Here is a 17,960-nt window from a genome sequence, read left to right on the forward strand (position 1 = left end):
CTACCTTTCTTTCAAATTAAAAAAATTGGGGCGCCTGGGTGGCTCAGTGGGTTAAGCCGCTGCCTTCGGCTCAGGTCATGATCCCAGGGTCCTGGGATCGAGCCCCGCGTCGGGCTCTCTGCTCAGCCGGGAGCCTGCTTCCTTCTCTCTCTCTCTGCCTGCCTCTCTGTCTGCTTGTGATCTCTCTCTGTCAAATAAATAAATAAAATTAAAAAAAAAAAATTGGTCTTTTAAAAGGTTAGATTATTGAGGTTTATAATTTGCATAGAGTAAAATTAACTCTTTAATGTACATTTCTGTGAGCTTTTGCAAATGCATGCCTGACATGTAGCCATGACTACAATTAAGAAAAAAGTCATTTCTGTCACCCTTTTCAATCAACCTGTCACCTTATCCTTTCATATCAACTGAATTGTCTTCTGACCAGTTAAATTTTTTCCCCTGAAATTTTCATGGATTAATAAGGTAAGAGGCATTTGGTCTAAAATTAATGTTTTATGAATTTAACTATTTATAAAAAGTGTGAGTCTAAATTTTGAGTAGATATTGGTGTATTATAATTGGTATTAAATTTTTTTATTAATATCATTTTTGCTAATATTTGCATGTTATATTTGAAGGTGATAAAATGGGGTTTGTTAAAACTTTTTCACAGCTTTTCATTTTTACCAAGATTATACTTTCTTTTATTCTAAATTAGTGGAAAGTAATTTTTTTTGCTCACATAGTATTTATAGCTTCTGTTTAACCTGTAGACATTAAACATCCGTGAAACAGAAAAAAAAATACTTCAGTATATCTTTTTGTGACTTTAGCAGTATCACTTAACTTTCATGAATCTTAGCGTCTTTATGTGTAAAGTGAACACGTACTCTCCCAGAAGTCCATTTTGATTCAAATTATATCATTATAACACAGTTTGATTATACTCACAGATTTTGAATCCAAATAAGATAACTGTGTTGTCTGAATAGAATAACATAAATTTGACCTCAACATAATTTATGAGATCACCTTGGTGATTTGTAGAAATAATATGGTATGAATATCTTCAAAGACACTTTGAAGGAAATGCTACATTCTTGATGATTTACAAACTGACATAATGGCAAGAAATAGTGGTAATGGCCTTGAACTACTGAGTATCTGCTGGAAGTCTCATTTGATTAAAATCTACATTTCACATTTCCTTTATTGCTGGTTTTATTTTCTGAAGGAAAAAGGAAATAACTAGTAAAAGTGCTAATCTGACCTTTTAAAATAACATAAAAGAATTGGTCATCAGTATGGTGGTCTAAGAATCCTTAGGAGAAGTTGATATTTGAACTCAGAGTTCTTTGTAGTCAGGAAACATCAAACAGCAATACTTAAAAATATGCTCTGAACTTTAAAAAGACAAATTTGGGGGGCACCTGGGTGGCTCAGTCGTTAAGCGTCTGGCTTCGGCTCAGTTCATGATCCTGGGGTCCTGGGATCGAGCCCCCCATCAGGCTGCCTGCTCAGTGGGAAGCCTGCTTCTCCCTCTCCCACTTTCTCTGCTTGTGCTCCCTCTCTCGCTGTGTCTCTCTCTGTCAAATAAATAAATAAAATCTTAAAAAAAAAAACCCACAAATTTTTAAAACTTTTTTAAAAAGATAAGTATCATTCCAGAGAATGAGACTTTAGAATTAGAGATAACTTGAGAGAATTGAATACCGTCAAAACTTCAGCTGTGACTTTATAATATGAAATGACCACAATTAGGAAGAAAATGGGGAGGAGCCTTAAAAACAAAACATTACAGAACACACAGAAAATTCTTTAATTAGAGTTCACATTTGAGTGTGTGCATGGCTCAGTCTGTTAAGTATCTGACTCATGGTTTCAGCTCAGGTCATGATCTCCGGGTTGTGAGATAGAGCCCAAATGGGGCACCACGTTCAGCACAGTCTGCTGCAGATTTTCCCTCTCCCTCCGCCCCTCCCCCTACTTGTGTGTGCACACGTGCTTTCTCTCAAGATAAATTTGAAAAATCTAAAAAAAAAAGTTCACATCTCCTAAACACTTGTAAAAAATGGTGGAAAGCATGTATAGAACCAGAGAATAATTCTAGAAGTTTGGCATAGATTTAGAAGAATAGAAAAAAATAGAGGTACAGATTATTAGGTTTGCAGAAAATGCTGATGATACCAAAATGATCTTCACTTTAAAAAAAAAAAAAACTCCAAATGCTCAGCAAGAACAAGAAAAAATAATTGGACTTGATCAATATTAAAAACTTTTGTGCATCAAAGGACACTATCAAAAAAGTAAAGCTTAAAGCCAGCAGAAGGAAGGAAATAATAAAGGTTAGAAGAGAATTAAATGATATAGAAACTAAAAAACAAAACAAAAAAAGAACAGATCAGGAGCTGGTTCTTTGGAAAAAATTAATAAAATTGATAAACCTCTAGCCAAGCTTATCAAAAAGGAAAGAGAAAGGACATGAATAAATAAAACCACAAATGAGGAAAAATAACAGCCAACACCACAAGAAATACAAACAATTAGAATATGATGAAAAACTATATGCCAACAAATTGAACAAACTTAAAGAAGGGGATAAATTCTTAGAAACATATAAACTAACAAACTGAAACAGGAAGAAATAGAAGACTTGAACAGACCCATAACAAGCAAGGAAACTGCTTTAGTAATCAAAAAACTTCCAACAGGGGCGCCTCGGTGGCTCAGTGGGTTAAAGCCTCTGCCTTCGGGATCAAGCCCCACATTGGGCCCTCTGCTCAGCAGGGAGCCTGCTTCCTCCTCTCTCTCTTCTTGCCTGTCTGCCTACTTGTGATCTTTGTCAAAAAATAAATAAAATCTTTTTAAAAAAAAACAAACAAAAAACATCCAACAAACAGAAGTCCAGGACCTGATGGCTTCACAGGCAAATTTTACTAAATATTTAAAGAAAAGTTAAGGCGCGCCTAAGTGGCTCAGTAGTTAAGTGTCTGCATTTAGCTCAGGGCATGATCCTTGGGTCTGGGATCAAGCCCCACTTAAGGCTCCCTGCTCGGTGGGGAGCCTGGTTTTCCCTCTGTTCCTTCTCCTGCTTGTACTCTCATTCATTCTCTCTCTCTCTCTCTGTCAAATAAATAAATAAAATCTTTAAAAAAAAATAAAAGCTAATGAAAAATTAATACCTATTCTTCTCAAACTATTCAAAAAAGCAAAAAGGAAGGAAAATTTCCAATTCATTCTATGAGGCCACTATGAAGTGTTGAATCACTATATAGTGCACACGTGAAACTAGTATTATACTGTATGTAACTGATGGGAATTTAAATAAAACTTTAAAAAAATAATAAATTGAAAGGCCATGGAGTGGGTACCTGGGTGGCTCAGTAGGTTAAGCAACTGCCTTCAGCTCAAGTCATGATCCCGGAATCCCAGGATTGAGGCCCACATCGGGCTCCCAGCTCCATGGGGAGTCTGCTTCTCCCTCTGACCTTCTCCTCTCTCATGGTCTCTCAAATAAATTATTAAAATATTTTAAAGAAGAAAGAAAGAAAGAAAGCCCATGGAGTGAGAGGAAGTATTTGCAAATGATGTATCTGGTAAGGGATTAACATCCAGAATATATATCTCAATAAGGAAACAACCCAGTTCATAAATTGTCAAAAGCCTTCCATAAACATTTCTCCAAAGAAGATATATAATTGGCTAATAAGCACATGAAAAGATGCTTACCATCACTAACCATTACTGAAATACATTTAAAAACCAAAATGAGATACCACTTGATACACCTTAGGATGGTGGTTTTCAAAAATTTAGAGGGGAAAAAAAGTATTGCCAAGGAGGTTGTGAAATTGAAACCCTTTTGCATTGGTGATTGGAAGGTAAAATGGTGCTCCTGCTGTGGAAAACAATTTAGTGGTTCCTCAAAATGTCAAACAATTATTACCATATCATCCAGCAGTTCTCCTAATTGGTATATATCCAGAAGTCCTGAAAGCAGGGACTCAAATACTTGCACACCAATATTTATGGCAGCATTATTTCCAATAGCCAAATGAATAGATAAAATTTGGTACATATGTAAAATTAAATATTATTCAGCCTTAAAAAGAAATGAAACCCTGATACATAATACAAGATGAATGAATTTTGCAAATATTATGTTAAGTGAAATAAGCCATACACAACTCCTGGAGTTTCCTATAAGGACTCCACTTACATGAGGTGCCTAGAATAGTTAAATTCATAGAGACAGACAGTCAAATAATGGTTACTAGGCCCTGCAGGAAAGGGGGAATTGGCAGTTATGCTTAATGGGTACAAAGCTTCTATTTGGGATAACACAAAAAGTCTGGAAATGGATAATGGTAATGGTTGCACAACATTATGAATGTACTTAATGTCACTGAATTGAACACTTAAAATGGTAAAATTTTGTCTTGTATATATTTTGCCACACTGTTGAAATGATTGATTCTACAAACCAGTAAAGTTAGACTAGGACTTATAGAATAGTAAAGATATTATGCTATTATAATCTACTTATAATCTATATATAGTATAGATAATTAAAGAAATCATTTTTCCCCACTTAGAAGAGAAAGATGTAAAATTATAAGCTATAAGTCATGTCAGGATAGCTTTTTACTTTGTTGGTGTAATTAGTATTCATTTGAATTCGTTTCAGTAGATATGTAGTACCTATTATGGCAGACCATTAAACAAGGGATGTATAGTATATTTGAGACCATCCGTCATGATATGGATTATAAGATAATAAATATTAGATACAGGGCAGTTAGATGTATTTGGTATTTTGTTGAACCAGTCTCAAAACTTCTGCTGATAAATAAATAGTTTTGTAGTGCTATGCTTCAGTGTTTACTCTGAGCTTTGCTCAGCTATCAGTGATTCAGATAAAGCTGTATTTGCAGATAATGCAAATGCAGAGAACGCAAATAATTCAATACTTTAACAAATATCAAGTAAGCTGAATGTCAAAATGAGACTTTTGAAAACTTGAATACACTGGAAATATCAGTTGAGTGGTGAAATTTAATAAGGATAAATGTAAATGATTGTATATTGAATATAAAAAGCAACTGTGGCATTGTTTTCTTTAGTCTCATCTCTCGTTGTTCTCCTTGAATACTTTAGTAATCATTTACTAAATCATTTACTCTCTTTAGGTCCATGAGAAGAAGGGACATTTTATGTCTAAAATACAATGGAGGGATGGCTGGGTGGTTCAGTTGGTTAGGTCACTGCCTTCGGCTCAGGTCATGATCCCAGGGTCCTGGGATCAAGTCCCACATTGGGCTCCTTGCTCAGCAGGGAGCCTGCTTCTCTCTCTGCCTGCTTGTGCTCTCTCTCTCTCTCTCTGACAAATACATAAATAAATAAAATCTTAAAATGCAATGAAGTGTAAAATATATTCCTAGGAGAAAACATATATGATGGTTTTATGTTTCTTTCTGCCCCTCACCCCCCAAACAAAAATCAAATCTGTGCTTATTGGGGCGCCTGGTTGGCTCCGTCCTTTAAGCATCTGCCTTTGGCTCATGTCGTGATCCCAGGTCCTGGGATCTCTCCCTTTGTCAGGCCACAGCACAAAGGGGGAGACCCTCTTTGTAGTCTCTTTTTTTTTTTTTTTTAAGATTTTATTTATTTACTTGACAGAGAGAGATCACAAGTAGGCAGAGAGGCAGAGAGAGAGGAGGAAGCAGGCTCCCTGCTGAGCAGAGAGCCCAATGTGGGGCTCGATCCCAGGACCCTGGGATCATGACCTGAGCCGAAAGCAGAGGCTTTAACCCACTGAGCCACCCAGGCGCCCCTGTAGTCTCTTTTGAACTGAGGAGATGGGAGCTAAAAATTCAGGAAATCTAACAGCTGGACAACTGGAGTTTGCAAGTCAGAGTACCAGAGAGAAAAGAGCTACATAGACAGAGAACACAGATTTGCAGAGTCCCACCCAAATCTTCAGCTGAGAACTAATCAGTGCACATTTGTCAGGAAACCATTGAAGGCTGAGAACCACCTGAAAAGATTAGAGGGAGTAATGTTCAGAGTGCATGTGGAACCTGTAATCATTCTTGTTCTGTGAGCCAGAGTGAATGACCTCATAATTCACAGGGCTCCAGATAGAGTACTCAGAATGCTAATGGGGCAAATTAGACTAGAGTAGAAGATACTGTGGTTCTTCTCCTAACGATGTTATTCCAGTATAATTGACAGCCTGTATGTAATGGCTAAATTCCTTGAAAAACATACAGTACCAAAGCACACTCAAGAAGAAATAGAAATAGGGTTATTCAGGTTACCTATTAAAGAAATTGAATTTTTACTTTAAACCTTTCCCACAAAGGAAGTCCAAGCACCAGATTGCTGCTGTGTTGAATTCTGGCACAAATTTAAGGAAGAAATAGTAACAGTTCAATATAAACTATCCCAAACTATTGAAGAGAAGAAGAAGTAGTACCAAAAATCGAACAAAGAATTAAGAAGCTACAGACTAATATTCCTTATAAAAATAAATGCAAAAACTCTTAAGATAATTTTAGCAAATCAAATGCAACAGTATATAGAAAGGATAATCACCATGACCAGGAATGCAGAAATCAATCAATATAATCCACCTTAATAAAACTAAGAAAACATAATCTTCTGAATAAAGACAGATTTGATGAAATCAGCATCCTCTCCTGATAAAAGCCTTCAAAATAGTAATAGAAAACTATTTCAGTCCAACAAAGGACATTCACAAATAATATACAGCTAACATCATACTTAGTGATGAAAGACTGAATATTTTCCTTACAAGATCAGAAACAAAACAAAACTCTCAGCTTCTATTCAACAATGTGCAGTTCCAGTAAGGGATAAAAAAATCCAGATTAGAGTAGAAAAAGTAAAATTATGTTATCAAACACCATTATTGTGTTTTTTTTTTTAATTCTATAAAATCTGCAGAAAGCTATTACAACTAAAAGGGAGTTTAGCAAGGTTGTGGGAGACAAGATAAACATACAAAAACCAATTTTACTACTTTTTTTTTTTTTTTAAATATTTTATTTATTTGTCAGAGAGAGCGAGAGCGAGCACAGGCAGACAGAATGGCAGGCAGAGACAGAGAGAGAAGCAGGCTCCCTGCCGAGCAAGGAGCCCGATGTGGGACTCGGTCCCAGGACGCTGGGATCATGACCCAAGCTGAAGGCAGCCACTTAACCAACTGAGCCACCCAGGCGTCCCCCAGTTTTACTTCTATACATTAACAGCAAACACTCAGAAACTGATATTTAAAAATACTATTTCTGGGACTCCTGGGTGGCTCAGTGAGTCAAGCGTCTCCCTGAGAGAAATCAATAAATAATAATTCATTCATTAATTTTTTATGATACTGTTTCTGATATCAGGGCTCCTGGCTGACTCAGTTGGAGGAGCATGTTACTCTTCATCTCAGGGTTGTGAGTTCAAGCCCCACATGGGTGTAGAGATTATTTAAATAAAACTAAAAAATAAATAAAAAATAAAAATGTTATTTCTGATATCATAAAAATGTATGACATATTTGGAATAAATCTAAGAAAAGATATGCAAAGTGTATATATATACTAAACACTACAAAACCTGTTGAGAAAACGAAAGAAGAATTAAATGGAAAGAAATAGCATGTTCATGGGTTTTTAAGACTGTTAAGTGTCAGTTCTCAAATTGGTGTATTTACATAATTTAATCAAAATCCCAGCAGTTTTTTTCAGTAGAAGTCATCAAACTTATTCTAAAATTCATATGGAAAAGTTCTGGACTAGACTAGACTAGCCAGGCCAACTTTGAAGAAAAAAAAAATCAGAGGACCTTTACTACTACATGATTTCAAGACTTAATATAAAGCTATACAATGTGTCATGGGCCTAAAGATAGACAAATAGATCATGTAACAGAAGGGATCGTCCATAAATAGACCCATAATTGAGTTTTCAAGAATGTTTCAGGGGTCATTCCATGGGGAATAGGTTTTTTTTTTTTTCTTTAAGATTTTATTTATTTAACAGAGAGTAGCACAGTGAGAGAGGGAACACAAACAGAGGGAGTGGGAGAAGCAGACTTCCTGATGAGTAAGGAGCCCAATATGGGGCTGGATCCCAGGACCCTGGGGTCATGACCTGAGCCGAAGGCAGACACTTAACCGACTAAGCCACCCAGGTGCCCGAAGAGTCCTTTTAACAAACCATGCTTTTTTGAATATCCATATCCGTCATGCAATTGAATATCCATATCCAAAAAAGCAAACTTCAGTCCATACAACTGTATTAGTTTGTTGAGTGTCCCAAATTAAAAAGGGTGACCCGGGCAAATATTGGCAAAGTATAGAGTTAGAACTGTCATATGCAGCTAGTGAGAATACAATATAGTACAAATGCTTTGAAAATAGTTCTCCAGTTTCTTAGAAAGTTATCTACACAACCACCATATGACCTTGCTATTCCCTTGTAGGTGTTTACCCAAGAGAAATGAATGTGTATGTTCATACAAAGACATACACAAATGCTCATAGCAGTTTTAATTGTAATATCAAATGTCTGGAAAGAACCCAAATGTCCATCAACTGGTGACTGGATAAACAAATTGTTAGGTATCCATACAGTAGAATACTACTCAACTATTAAAGAAGTGAACTATTTATACATGCACCTACATAGATGAATCTTAGAATATATATGCTGAATGAAAGATGAGATGCCAGGCAAAAGTACACTCTGTTTGATTCTATTTAAATTAAATTCTAGAAAGTTGAAACTAATCCCTAGTGACAGTAGATCCATGGTTGCCTAGGGATAGATATGTACTGTGAGGCAATGATCACACAAACAGACGTTAGAAAAATGTTGGAAGTAATGGATATGTTCCTTACCTTGATTGTGGTTATGGTTTCAGGACTTGATCCATGTGTCAATACCTATCTACTTATTCACTTTGAATTTGTGCAGATTATAATATAATAACTATGTCTCAAAAATTATATCGGAATTTTTAAAAAATATATGCTGTGTGGTTCTATTATAGAAATTTAAAAGTAGCAAAAATTAATCAAGTCACTCACATAATAAGTTCCAAAGAATCACTGTCAAAATGAATTAAGTACCAATTAATTTTTTTATTGACCCTGTATCAAATTTGTTATTTCTATGAAAAATTTCTATGAAAAATTGTATTTCAATGGTATTATCAAGCCAAAGGAGAAGTGCTTTGATAGTCTTGGGTTTTAATCTCCTAGACTGTTAAAAATTATTATACCCCACCACTGAGTAATGCTTTAAAGTTACAAATGTTTTCCAGAAAAACCATCATTTAGGGGCACCTGAGTGGCTCAGTCTGTTAAGTACCTGCCCTCAGCTCAGGTCATGATCCCGGGGGCCCTGGAAGCAAGTTGAGCCTAGCGTCAGGTTCCCTGCTCAGTGGGGAGTCTCCCTTTCGCCCACCCCAGTCTGTGCTCTTGCACACCCATGTTCTCTCTCTCTCAAGTAAATAAATAAAATCATTAAAAAATTATTTAATATACACAATCTGTGGCTAGCTTTCTAACGCATTTAAAGTTTCAGCTTTACTTATAGAAAGTACTCAGTGTATGTTAGGTGGTACTGATGGTGTTGTTAGGAATGCTGATCTTATTCCTCCACTTAAATTTTACTTAACTAGCTTGCTGAGATAACACGCACACATCATTCCCTTGATAAAACAATAAGTAGTTACAGGTAAATGAGGGAAAACTTGTGAGTATTAGGCTATTCTTTGGTAGGCCACCTTCCTTCTCTTCCCACAATGTTCTTTGTTTATAAAAAGTCAAGTCAATTTATTTGCCCATAAACATTTTTAATACAGCTTGTCCTTATTATTATTTAGTTATTATATAATCTGTTAAAATGTGAGTACAAATGAAATGAGGACTTGCTTAATGAGTTAAATCAGGGTACAAAATTCAATAAAGATAAATTGTTTTAAAAAGTGGCTCTTGAATTAGACAATGGCATGAAAATTATAAAATATTAAGCAAAAAGCTGTAAATATGTACCACTCAGGAGTAGCTTTATAAATGTCTACAAATTTTCACTCTGGTTTGAAGAAACTTAAACTGGAAATCAGAAACTATGAATTACGGGTTTGGTTCTATAAGAAAGATTCTAGAATATCAGTCAGCAGATACACATGCAAAGTTTTAACCCTACTTTAAATATTAGTAAATGATATATAGTTATAAATAAATAACATATATAGATTTTTCCTTATTTTAACCAACTTGTTGATTTATTAGTCAACTACAATTCCTTTAATTTCCTGATGTGTAAAGTAAGGGGATTATATAGAAATACTAAATGATTCTTAATTTTTTTCTTAGAGCTTAAAATGTTTTTTTTAAAAACCTAAGGATTCATTTTCTCACATATTCTAATATTCAGTAGCACTGACCAATTTTATTCTAAATCAGCAAAGCCCTTGTTCTGAAACCTAAAAAAAAATGCCTACCATATTTAATTTTAGGTAACTATTCTTTTTTCATTGTTAATGTTACGGGCTCAACTGTAGTACCTTTCAGGCTACTTTTTTCCGATGTCTCATCCTATTTCTTTTATCTGATTTGTGCAAGGAAATTGATGTTCTTCTCCAGGGAATGTCTGAAAATATTTGGTTAGGCAATCCAGACACAAAGTAGAAGTGTCCACAGGAATCCATTGCTGCATTAACATGCTAAAAACAAAGTATAGTTATTAAGTGATAAAATTTACTTTTTTCTTTCTTTTCTTTCATTGTCGTAAAAAGCACACTACAGAAAATTTACCATTTTTTTAAAAAGATTTTATTTATCCATTGAACAGTAGTAGTAGACACAAGCAGGCAGAGAAGCAGGCAGAGAGAGAGGAAGGGAAGCAGGCTCCCCGCTGAGCAGAGAGCCCCATGCAGGGCTCCATCCCAGGACCTTGGGATCATGACCTGAGCCAAAGGCTTTAACCCACTGAGCCACCCAGGAGCCCCGAAAATTTACCATTTTTAAGTGTACAATTCAGTAGCATTAAATACACCCACACTGTTGTGCAACCAGCATCACTATCCATTTTCAGAACCTTTCATCATCCCAAGCAGAAGCTCTGTACATATTAAACAATTCCCCCACATATCTGATAACCACTATTATATTATCTCTAAATTTGCCTATTCTAGGTTCCTCTTTTTAGTAGGATCATACAACGATTATCTGTTTGTGTTATTTCACCTTTACTTGATGTTTTCCGTGTTTATCCATATAACATATATCAGACTTTTGTCTTTGTTTATTCAGTCATCTGTTAATAGACATTCAGTTTATTTTTGCCTTTTGGTTTTTGTGAATAATGCTGCTATGAATACTGCTGTACAAGCATGTGTTCGAGTACCTGCTTTCAGGACTTTGAGGTATTTACCTAGAAGTGGAATTGGCAGATTGTATGATAATAATTCTGTGTTTAACTTTTTGAGGAACCACCAAATTCTTTTCCACCACAGCTGCCCCATTTCCATTTCCACCAGCAAAGCATAGTAGTTCCAATTTTTCTGTATCCTTCCTAACACTTAGAATTTTCCCCTTTTTTTGACAGTAGCCATCCTAATGGATGTGAAGTAACATCTCTTTGTGATTTTGATTTGTGTGGTTTACTTTTAACTGACATTCAGAAATGCATAGATACATTTCTCTTTACCTCAAAATGTTTTGGTGCCCTGTTATGTTGCATTTTGTACTTTTAAACAGCATGCCTGAATTTAACAATTTCTTGTTAGGATAGTTTTGAAATTACTCTAGTATAGAACTTCATTAAATGTGATATTGTATTTTTCTTTTATTTTTTGACCTTGTCAAAGTTTAAAATATTTCCCTTCAGCAACAGACATTTGTTAGCTGGAACCATGTGTAATCAGCTTAATAAAGAACTTTCTACATGCAGGTAATTATATCCATTGATGCCTGCTAATGCAAGCTGCTCTGTAGTCATTATCTAGCAATACATGACTAAAGAACTTGATTATTATTGTTTTTCATTTTTATTAAATTAAGAAGTTTTTTTTGAATAGTGTCATTTTGCAAATGGTTCTTAAGGGTAATACCTTTCAAGGCTCCATAATCACTAGATAATTAACCTGCCAGGATTAAGTACACTCAACTTTGCCTCAGGATGCTTAACTCTCAAATAAGGTCAATTATCTCATGATAATAACTGCTTTGTCAAGAATTACCACTTAATTCCACTGTGAAACGTCACGTCACCCATACAATGCACTTTAAGATAGTTTAAATAATAAAATACAGCTTGAAAATCAGGCAGAAGAATTCAGTTTAATTATTTCAAACAGATTAAGAATGATAACATTTTAGATAAAACTCACTCTCATATACCTAGTATTTTGAATCTCACAGATGATTTGTATTTATAAAGATTATATATTACTCTACTTCATCAGTCCTTTTGCTGGCAATTTTCCCATTTTATTTATACATTGTCTTGCAGGGAAGTCCATTTTAAAACTCTTGACCCTACATAGGATTTGCCATATTAAAAATCTCTAATAAAGACCAGGAAAACTAAAATTACTCTTTCCTAAGTGATGATTTGACTTTTTAAAAAATGTATCTATGTTATCAAAGAATGAGTCATTAAACAGTGATCATAATTCTGCATTTTGTTGATGTGGTTGTGGTGTTGTTGAGTAGCTCTTCAATCTCGTTAGGACAGTGATACACAGCCAAAACCAGGAATTCTACTTTGGAAGAATGTGTCAGGACATTTTGAAAGAAATGTAAAATTGGCTTTAGGTATTTGAGCCCATGTTTTCTAAACCTGACTAATGACTGTGTCTCCTTATAAGTAAACTCTTAAAATATTTTTACCAAACCAGATGGAATAGGTTAGATTTTTCTGTTCTGTTTACCCATTTGGTGGGTGGGGTAGGGATTTTATTGGTATTTATTGTTTACATTGCTAAGTCAATTTTAATCTAATAGCCATTGATGATTCTTTAAGTGACAACAGTTAATAACTTAAAAGCAACTTTTAATTGTAATTAACCTTGATAAACGTTTTTTTTTTTATCTTGTCAGTTTTGGTACATCTATAAAATAGAAGATATTTGCTACTTCAATATGAAAATCTATGTAAATGTATAAAATATGTGTGCCAAATATGATAAGTGCTACACATGAATGCATCTTCACTCAGATAATTTCTTTGGTTAGGAAACTTTCTGTTCTTTGTAAAGTTATTATTTTTAATTTTTGGAAGTTCTTTGTCTCTCAAGTCTATGTATATTCTAAGAGAATTTCTTTTTTTAATTTTTATATCTTTTTGTCAAATCTAAGTCCTTAAGACACATGATTTTCAAACATTTGCAGAGAGCCAGCCTCTCACCAGATCCATATTCTGACAATAGAAGAGATGGTCTTTTTTTCCCTTGTTTCAAGGTATTCCCATCATGAATGTGGGTAATCTAAAATGTTAATGTTAATGCTACCCTTGTAGGTATACAGAAGTGCCTTGTTTCTTCCACAGAAAAGTGGAAGTCACCTTCCTGAGACTGTTCATACAGATCATGCCATTCCTCTTTTTTTGCTGAAAGCAATGACAGGAGCTTTTGATATAGACAAAATCCACGGTTGTTATAAGATCAATCAAGGAAGGTAGAAAGAGATGTTTTCAGAGAAGATACGTAACCCCTTCAAAAAATAAATAAAAACTTATGGTGTTCTTATAAAATTCTGACATATTTATATCTCCTGCTGAGGATAATGAAATTTCAATTAAGACAGGACTGTGGCACCATAAGATCATTGTTTAGTTCCTGGATTTAACTTTCTCCTTAGGGTCTTTCTGGTATATTTTCCTGGTCTGGGGAAAGAAAGATTCACTGTAGCACAAGGGGGATTCCTAATGTCAGTAGCATGTTGTAAAGATATGCTATTGGAAGGATTCAGAAAGAGCCAAAGGCTTTGTAACTATGTGATTTACATCTCCCTCCTTCCCATCTACTTAACTCTTTTTCTCCTTTTCTCTCCTGATCCCCACCAGTATACCCTTCTTTCTTGCTTCCTTTCTCTCTGCCCCCTTACCAACTCCATTGCCTCTCCAAAGAGGACGGTTTTTAAGTCATTCCAGACTACCGTCCATTATTAGTAAAAAAGCCAGTAATCTGAAATAGCTTAAATTGCTTTGGAGATCATCATATTTTATCTAATGCCATACATACCATGTTACTCAGTATTTCAATAGTCTTATTGTATATTTGATTATTTCAGTTACTATATTAAAAATTTTTGACAATTATAATATCATCTGTCTAGTATGCCATGATTTAAAGGTAATGAGTAAATATTGAAAGTTCTTATTTAATTCATTCTTAAATGTCTTATTGAAATTATTAAATGAAAATGACTTATCCTTATACATAAAAACTAAATTTATATGACAATTGAAGGAACCCTGGACTTTAATCAGAAAATCTGGGTTTTGACTCAGCTTAAATTTTTTCTGTGCCTTTCCTCTTTGATGTTAGGAGGATAATTAGCAAAATTTAAATAAGTTCTGTAAATTAGTAATAGTATTTAATCAACAGTCATTTCTGAACGTCGATGATTCTACAGTAGTTATATAAAATGATCGTATCTGGAAAATTCCTACTGTTTTTTTCCTCAATCAGACCCAACCTAGAATCCTAGATTGCATTTAATGTTTCCTTGGTCTCTTTAATCTAGAATACCCCTTGGGTTTTTTGTTTTTTTGTTTTTTTTTTTTGTCTTTTGCAACCATGACACTTTTGAAGAATACTGGCCAGTTATTTTATGGAATGTCCCTCAATGTAGGATTGACTAATATTTCCTCTAACTAATGCTTTTTTTGGCAAGAATATCTCGGAAATGTTGTTGCGTCTTTTTTCATACTATGTATCAAGATTTCTACATTTCTCATTACTGATCACATTAATTTTGATCACTTGGTTAAGGAGATGTTGACCCGGTTTATGTACTTTAAAGTTATTTTTCCTTTTGTAATTTAATAAGTATCCTACTGGAAAATACATAAGGCTATGTAAATATTTTGTTCTTTCATTATATTTTACTCACTACTTTTAGCATCTATCTGATGATTCTTGCCTCTAGTAATCATTGTGGTATTGCCAAATCATGATTTTTTTTCGTGTAAGGTGATTTTTCTGTGCTGTACCTTCTCCCCCAGTTATTAATTTCTTAACTTATAATTTAGGGATATTTATCTTATTCTATGGGTTATAATCCATTGCAGTCATTCTTTTGTTTCTCCAGTTGTCTGGATTTGGGCACTGGGAGCTTCTTCATGTTGGCTCCTCTGTTCTTTTGATGTACCCTCATTAATTTCTGAGCACTTTACTTTCTTGTACCACAGTTCATTCCAAGTTCATTTTATATTTTCTTTGTCTCAGCTCTGGAATCATCCGTTTCTTTGTAGAGTCCTGGTTCCTTGGAGACTGATTTATTAGCAACTGACATTAAGAAACCAAGAGCTGAAAACTAGATGTGTTCAGTGCTACTGGTTGGTTGTCTTTAATTCTCAACAAACAGATCTAAGAAATACGTATATATGAATATACACATCTGTATCTATCTGCCTGTCTGTAGCTCTATTTATATTTATTTATTTATTTATTTATTTATTTTTAAAGATTATTTATTTATTTATTTGAGAGAGAGAGACAGTGAGAGAGAGCATGAGCGAGGAGAAGGTCAGAGAGCGAAGCAGACTTCCCATGTAGCTGGGAGCCCGATGCGGGACTCGATCCTGGGACTCCAGGATCACGCCCTGAGCCGAAGGCAGTCGTCCAACCAACTGAGCCACCCAGGCGTCCCGCTCTATTTATATTTAAAAAAAAACATGAATATAAGAAATAGCACAGAAGATCATGGGAAGGGAGGGAAAGCTGAATGGGAAGAAATCAGAGAGAGAAACAAACCATGAAAGAGTCTTGACTCCTGGGCATGTGATATGATGAGCACTGGATGTTACCCACAACTAATGAGTCATTGAACACTACACCAGAAACTAATGATATGTTTGCTAATTGAATTTAAATTTAAAAAAAAAAAAAAAGGAAAAAAATGACACCATAATAGTACCTCAGATTGGGGCACCTGGGTGGCTCAGTGGGTTAAAGCCTCTGCCTTCGGCTCAGGTCATGATCTCGGGATCCTGGGATCGAGGCCAACGTTCAGCTCTCTGTTCGGCGGGGAGCCTGCTTCCTCAGTCTCTCTGCCTACTTGTGATCTCTCTCTGTGTCAAATAAATAAATAAAATCTCTTTAAAAAATAGTAATAATAATAATACCTGAGATTGCAGTCCAACAGCACAGAGGGTTAAAGCTAGCCTTTCTTCTTTTCCTTATTTATATTTCCTTTCTTTGGCAGTAAGAAACCTGGCTTTCATTATCTACAATTTAATGACTTATTTGCTCAGATCTAAAGTATATATAAAGTAGTTTCAGAATTGCAAAACTGCCCTTGGGAGAAGGTGAGTATATTTTTGCATGTAGAAGGGACATGAATTGTGGGCTAGAAGACAGACTGTGATAGGCAGCCTATCTCCTCTCCTTGCCCGTGGGACTACGTAGAGCGACTTGTAACAAAAAGACAATGGCAAAAGTGATAATAGGTCATTTCCAAAATTATGTTACAAAAGTACTGTGATTTCTGTCTCATTTTCCTTCTCTTGTTCTCACTCTTAGAACTCTCACTCTGGGGAAAGCAAACTGCCATGTTTTGAGTAACTCGAAAAGCAGACTCACATAGCAAGGAGCTGATGTCCCCAGTCAGTAGCCAGGGAGGACTTGACAGCTACCAACAGCCATATGAATGAGGTTTGAAGCACATGCTCCTTTAAACATGTGATGACTGCAAGCCTGGCCCATGCCATGGTGGAAGACTTTGGAAAGACCTTGATTAAGAGGCACCAAAGCTAAGCCAGCCCTGGATTCCTTATCTATGGAATCTGTGAGATAAGTGTTTGTTGTTTAGAGCTACTAAGTTTTGGAGCAATTTCTCATACAATAATAGATAACTAATACTTACTGTGAAAGATTTATGAACTAGACCTCACTGTTTGTGTATAGCTCTTTTGTCTTTAGCTTTAGAGTATATTAGTCAAAGTACTTCTTTTTAGGTGACTTAGGTTAGTTCTTTTTTTTCCCCCAGTCCCTGAGGGTGGTTATGATACTTAATTACAGTTAGATTCATTTACTATTATTTGCATTCTATTAGGATTCTCCAAAATTCTGTAAATCTTTTTAAGTATGTGGAACATTTATATGGTTTTAAACACCAGAATTGTACAAAAAGCTTCCTCACTCCCGAGGACATTTCTCATCTCCTTCTTTCCTCCTCCCAATCTTCCCACCTACTCTCTGCCCTGTGGGTAATCTCATTAGTTTCTGGCTTACATTCCTGTATTTCTTTTAGCATAAATTAGAAGGAACATGTGTATTTTCTTATTTTCTTATATCCCTTCTTTATTACATGAAATGTGGTGTACTGCAGGTTCTCTTTGCATTTAGCTCTTATTTGTTGTTGTTAATTATATCTTGGGAATCATTCCATAACAGCTCAGAGAATCCGTCCTCACTTTTCTTAATAGCTGCTTTGTACTTCACTGTGTGAATGTACCAGAGTTTATTCAGTCGCTCTCTTGTATGTGGGCATTCAGGTTGTTCCCAGTATTTTGCAGTTAAAAGCAATCTTTAATTGAATAACTTTATGCACTCATATTTTCATGTTATTAGAGGTGGGGTTTTTTTTTTTTTCTTTTCCAGAGTAAATCCCTACAAGTGGGACTGCTGCGTCAAAGGATAAGTGTGTATGTGGTTTTGTTAGATATTGCCAAATTGCTCTCCAAAAGAGTTACAACTATTTTCATTCCCAACAGCTATGCATGTGAATG

General features: G+C 35.1%; 1 protein-coding gene across 3 annotated transcripts in view; it reads left to right on the plus strand.

The window, feature by feature from the left end:
* Positions 1-17,960, plus strand: part of ADK (adenosine kinase) — a 555,049-nt gene that overhangs the window by 377,476 nt on the left and 159,613 nt on the right. The window lies entirely within an intron of this gene.

The sequence above is a fragment of the Neovison vison genome, chromosome 2, assembly GCF_020171115.1.
Source record: "Neovison vison isolate M4711 chromosome 2, ASM_NN_V1, whole genome shotgun sequence".
NCBI classification, from domain to species: Eukaryota; Metazoa; Chordata; class Mammalia; order Carnivora; family Mustelidae; genus Neogale; species Neogale vison.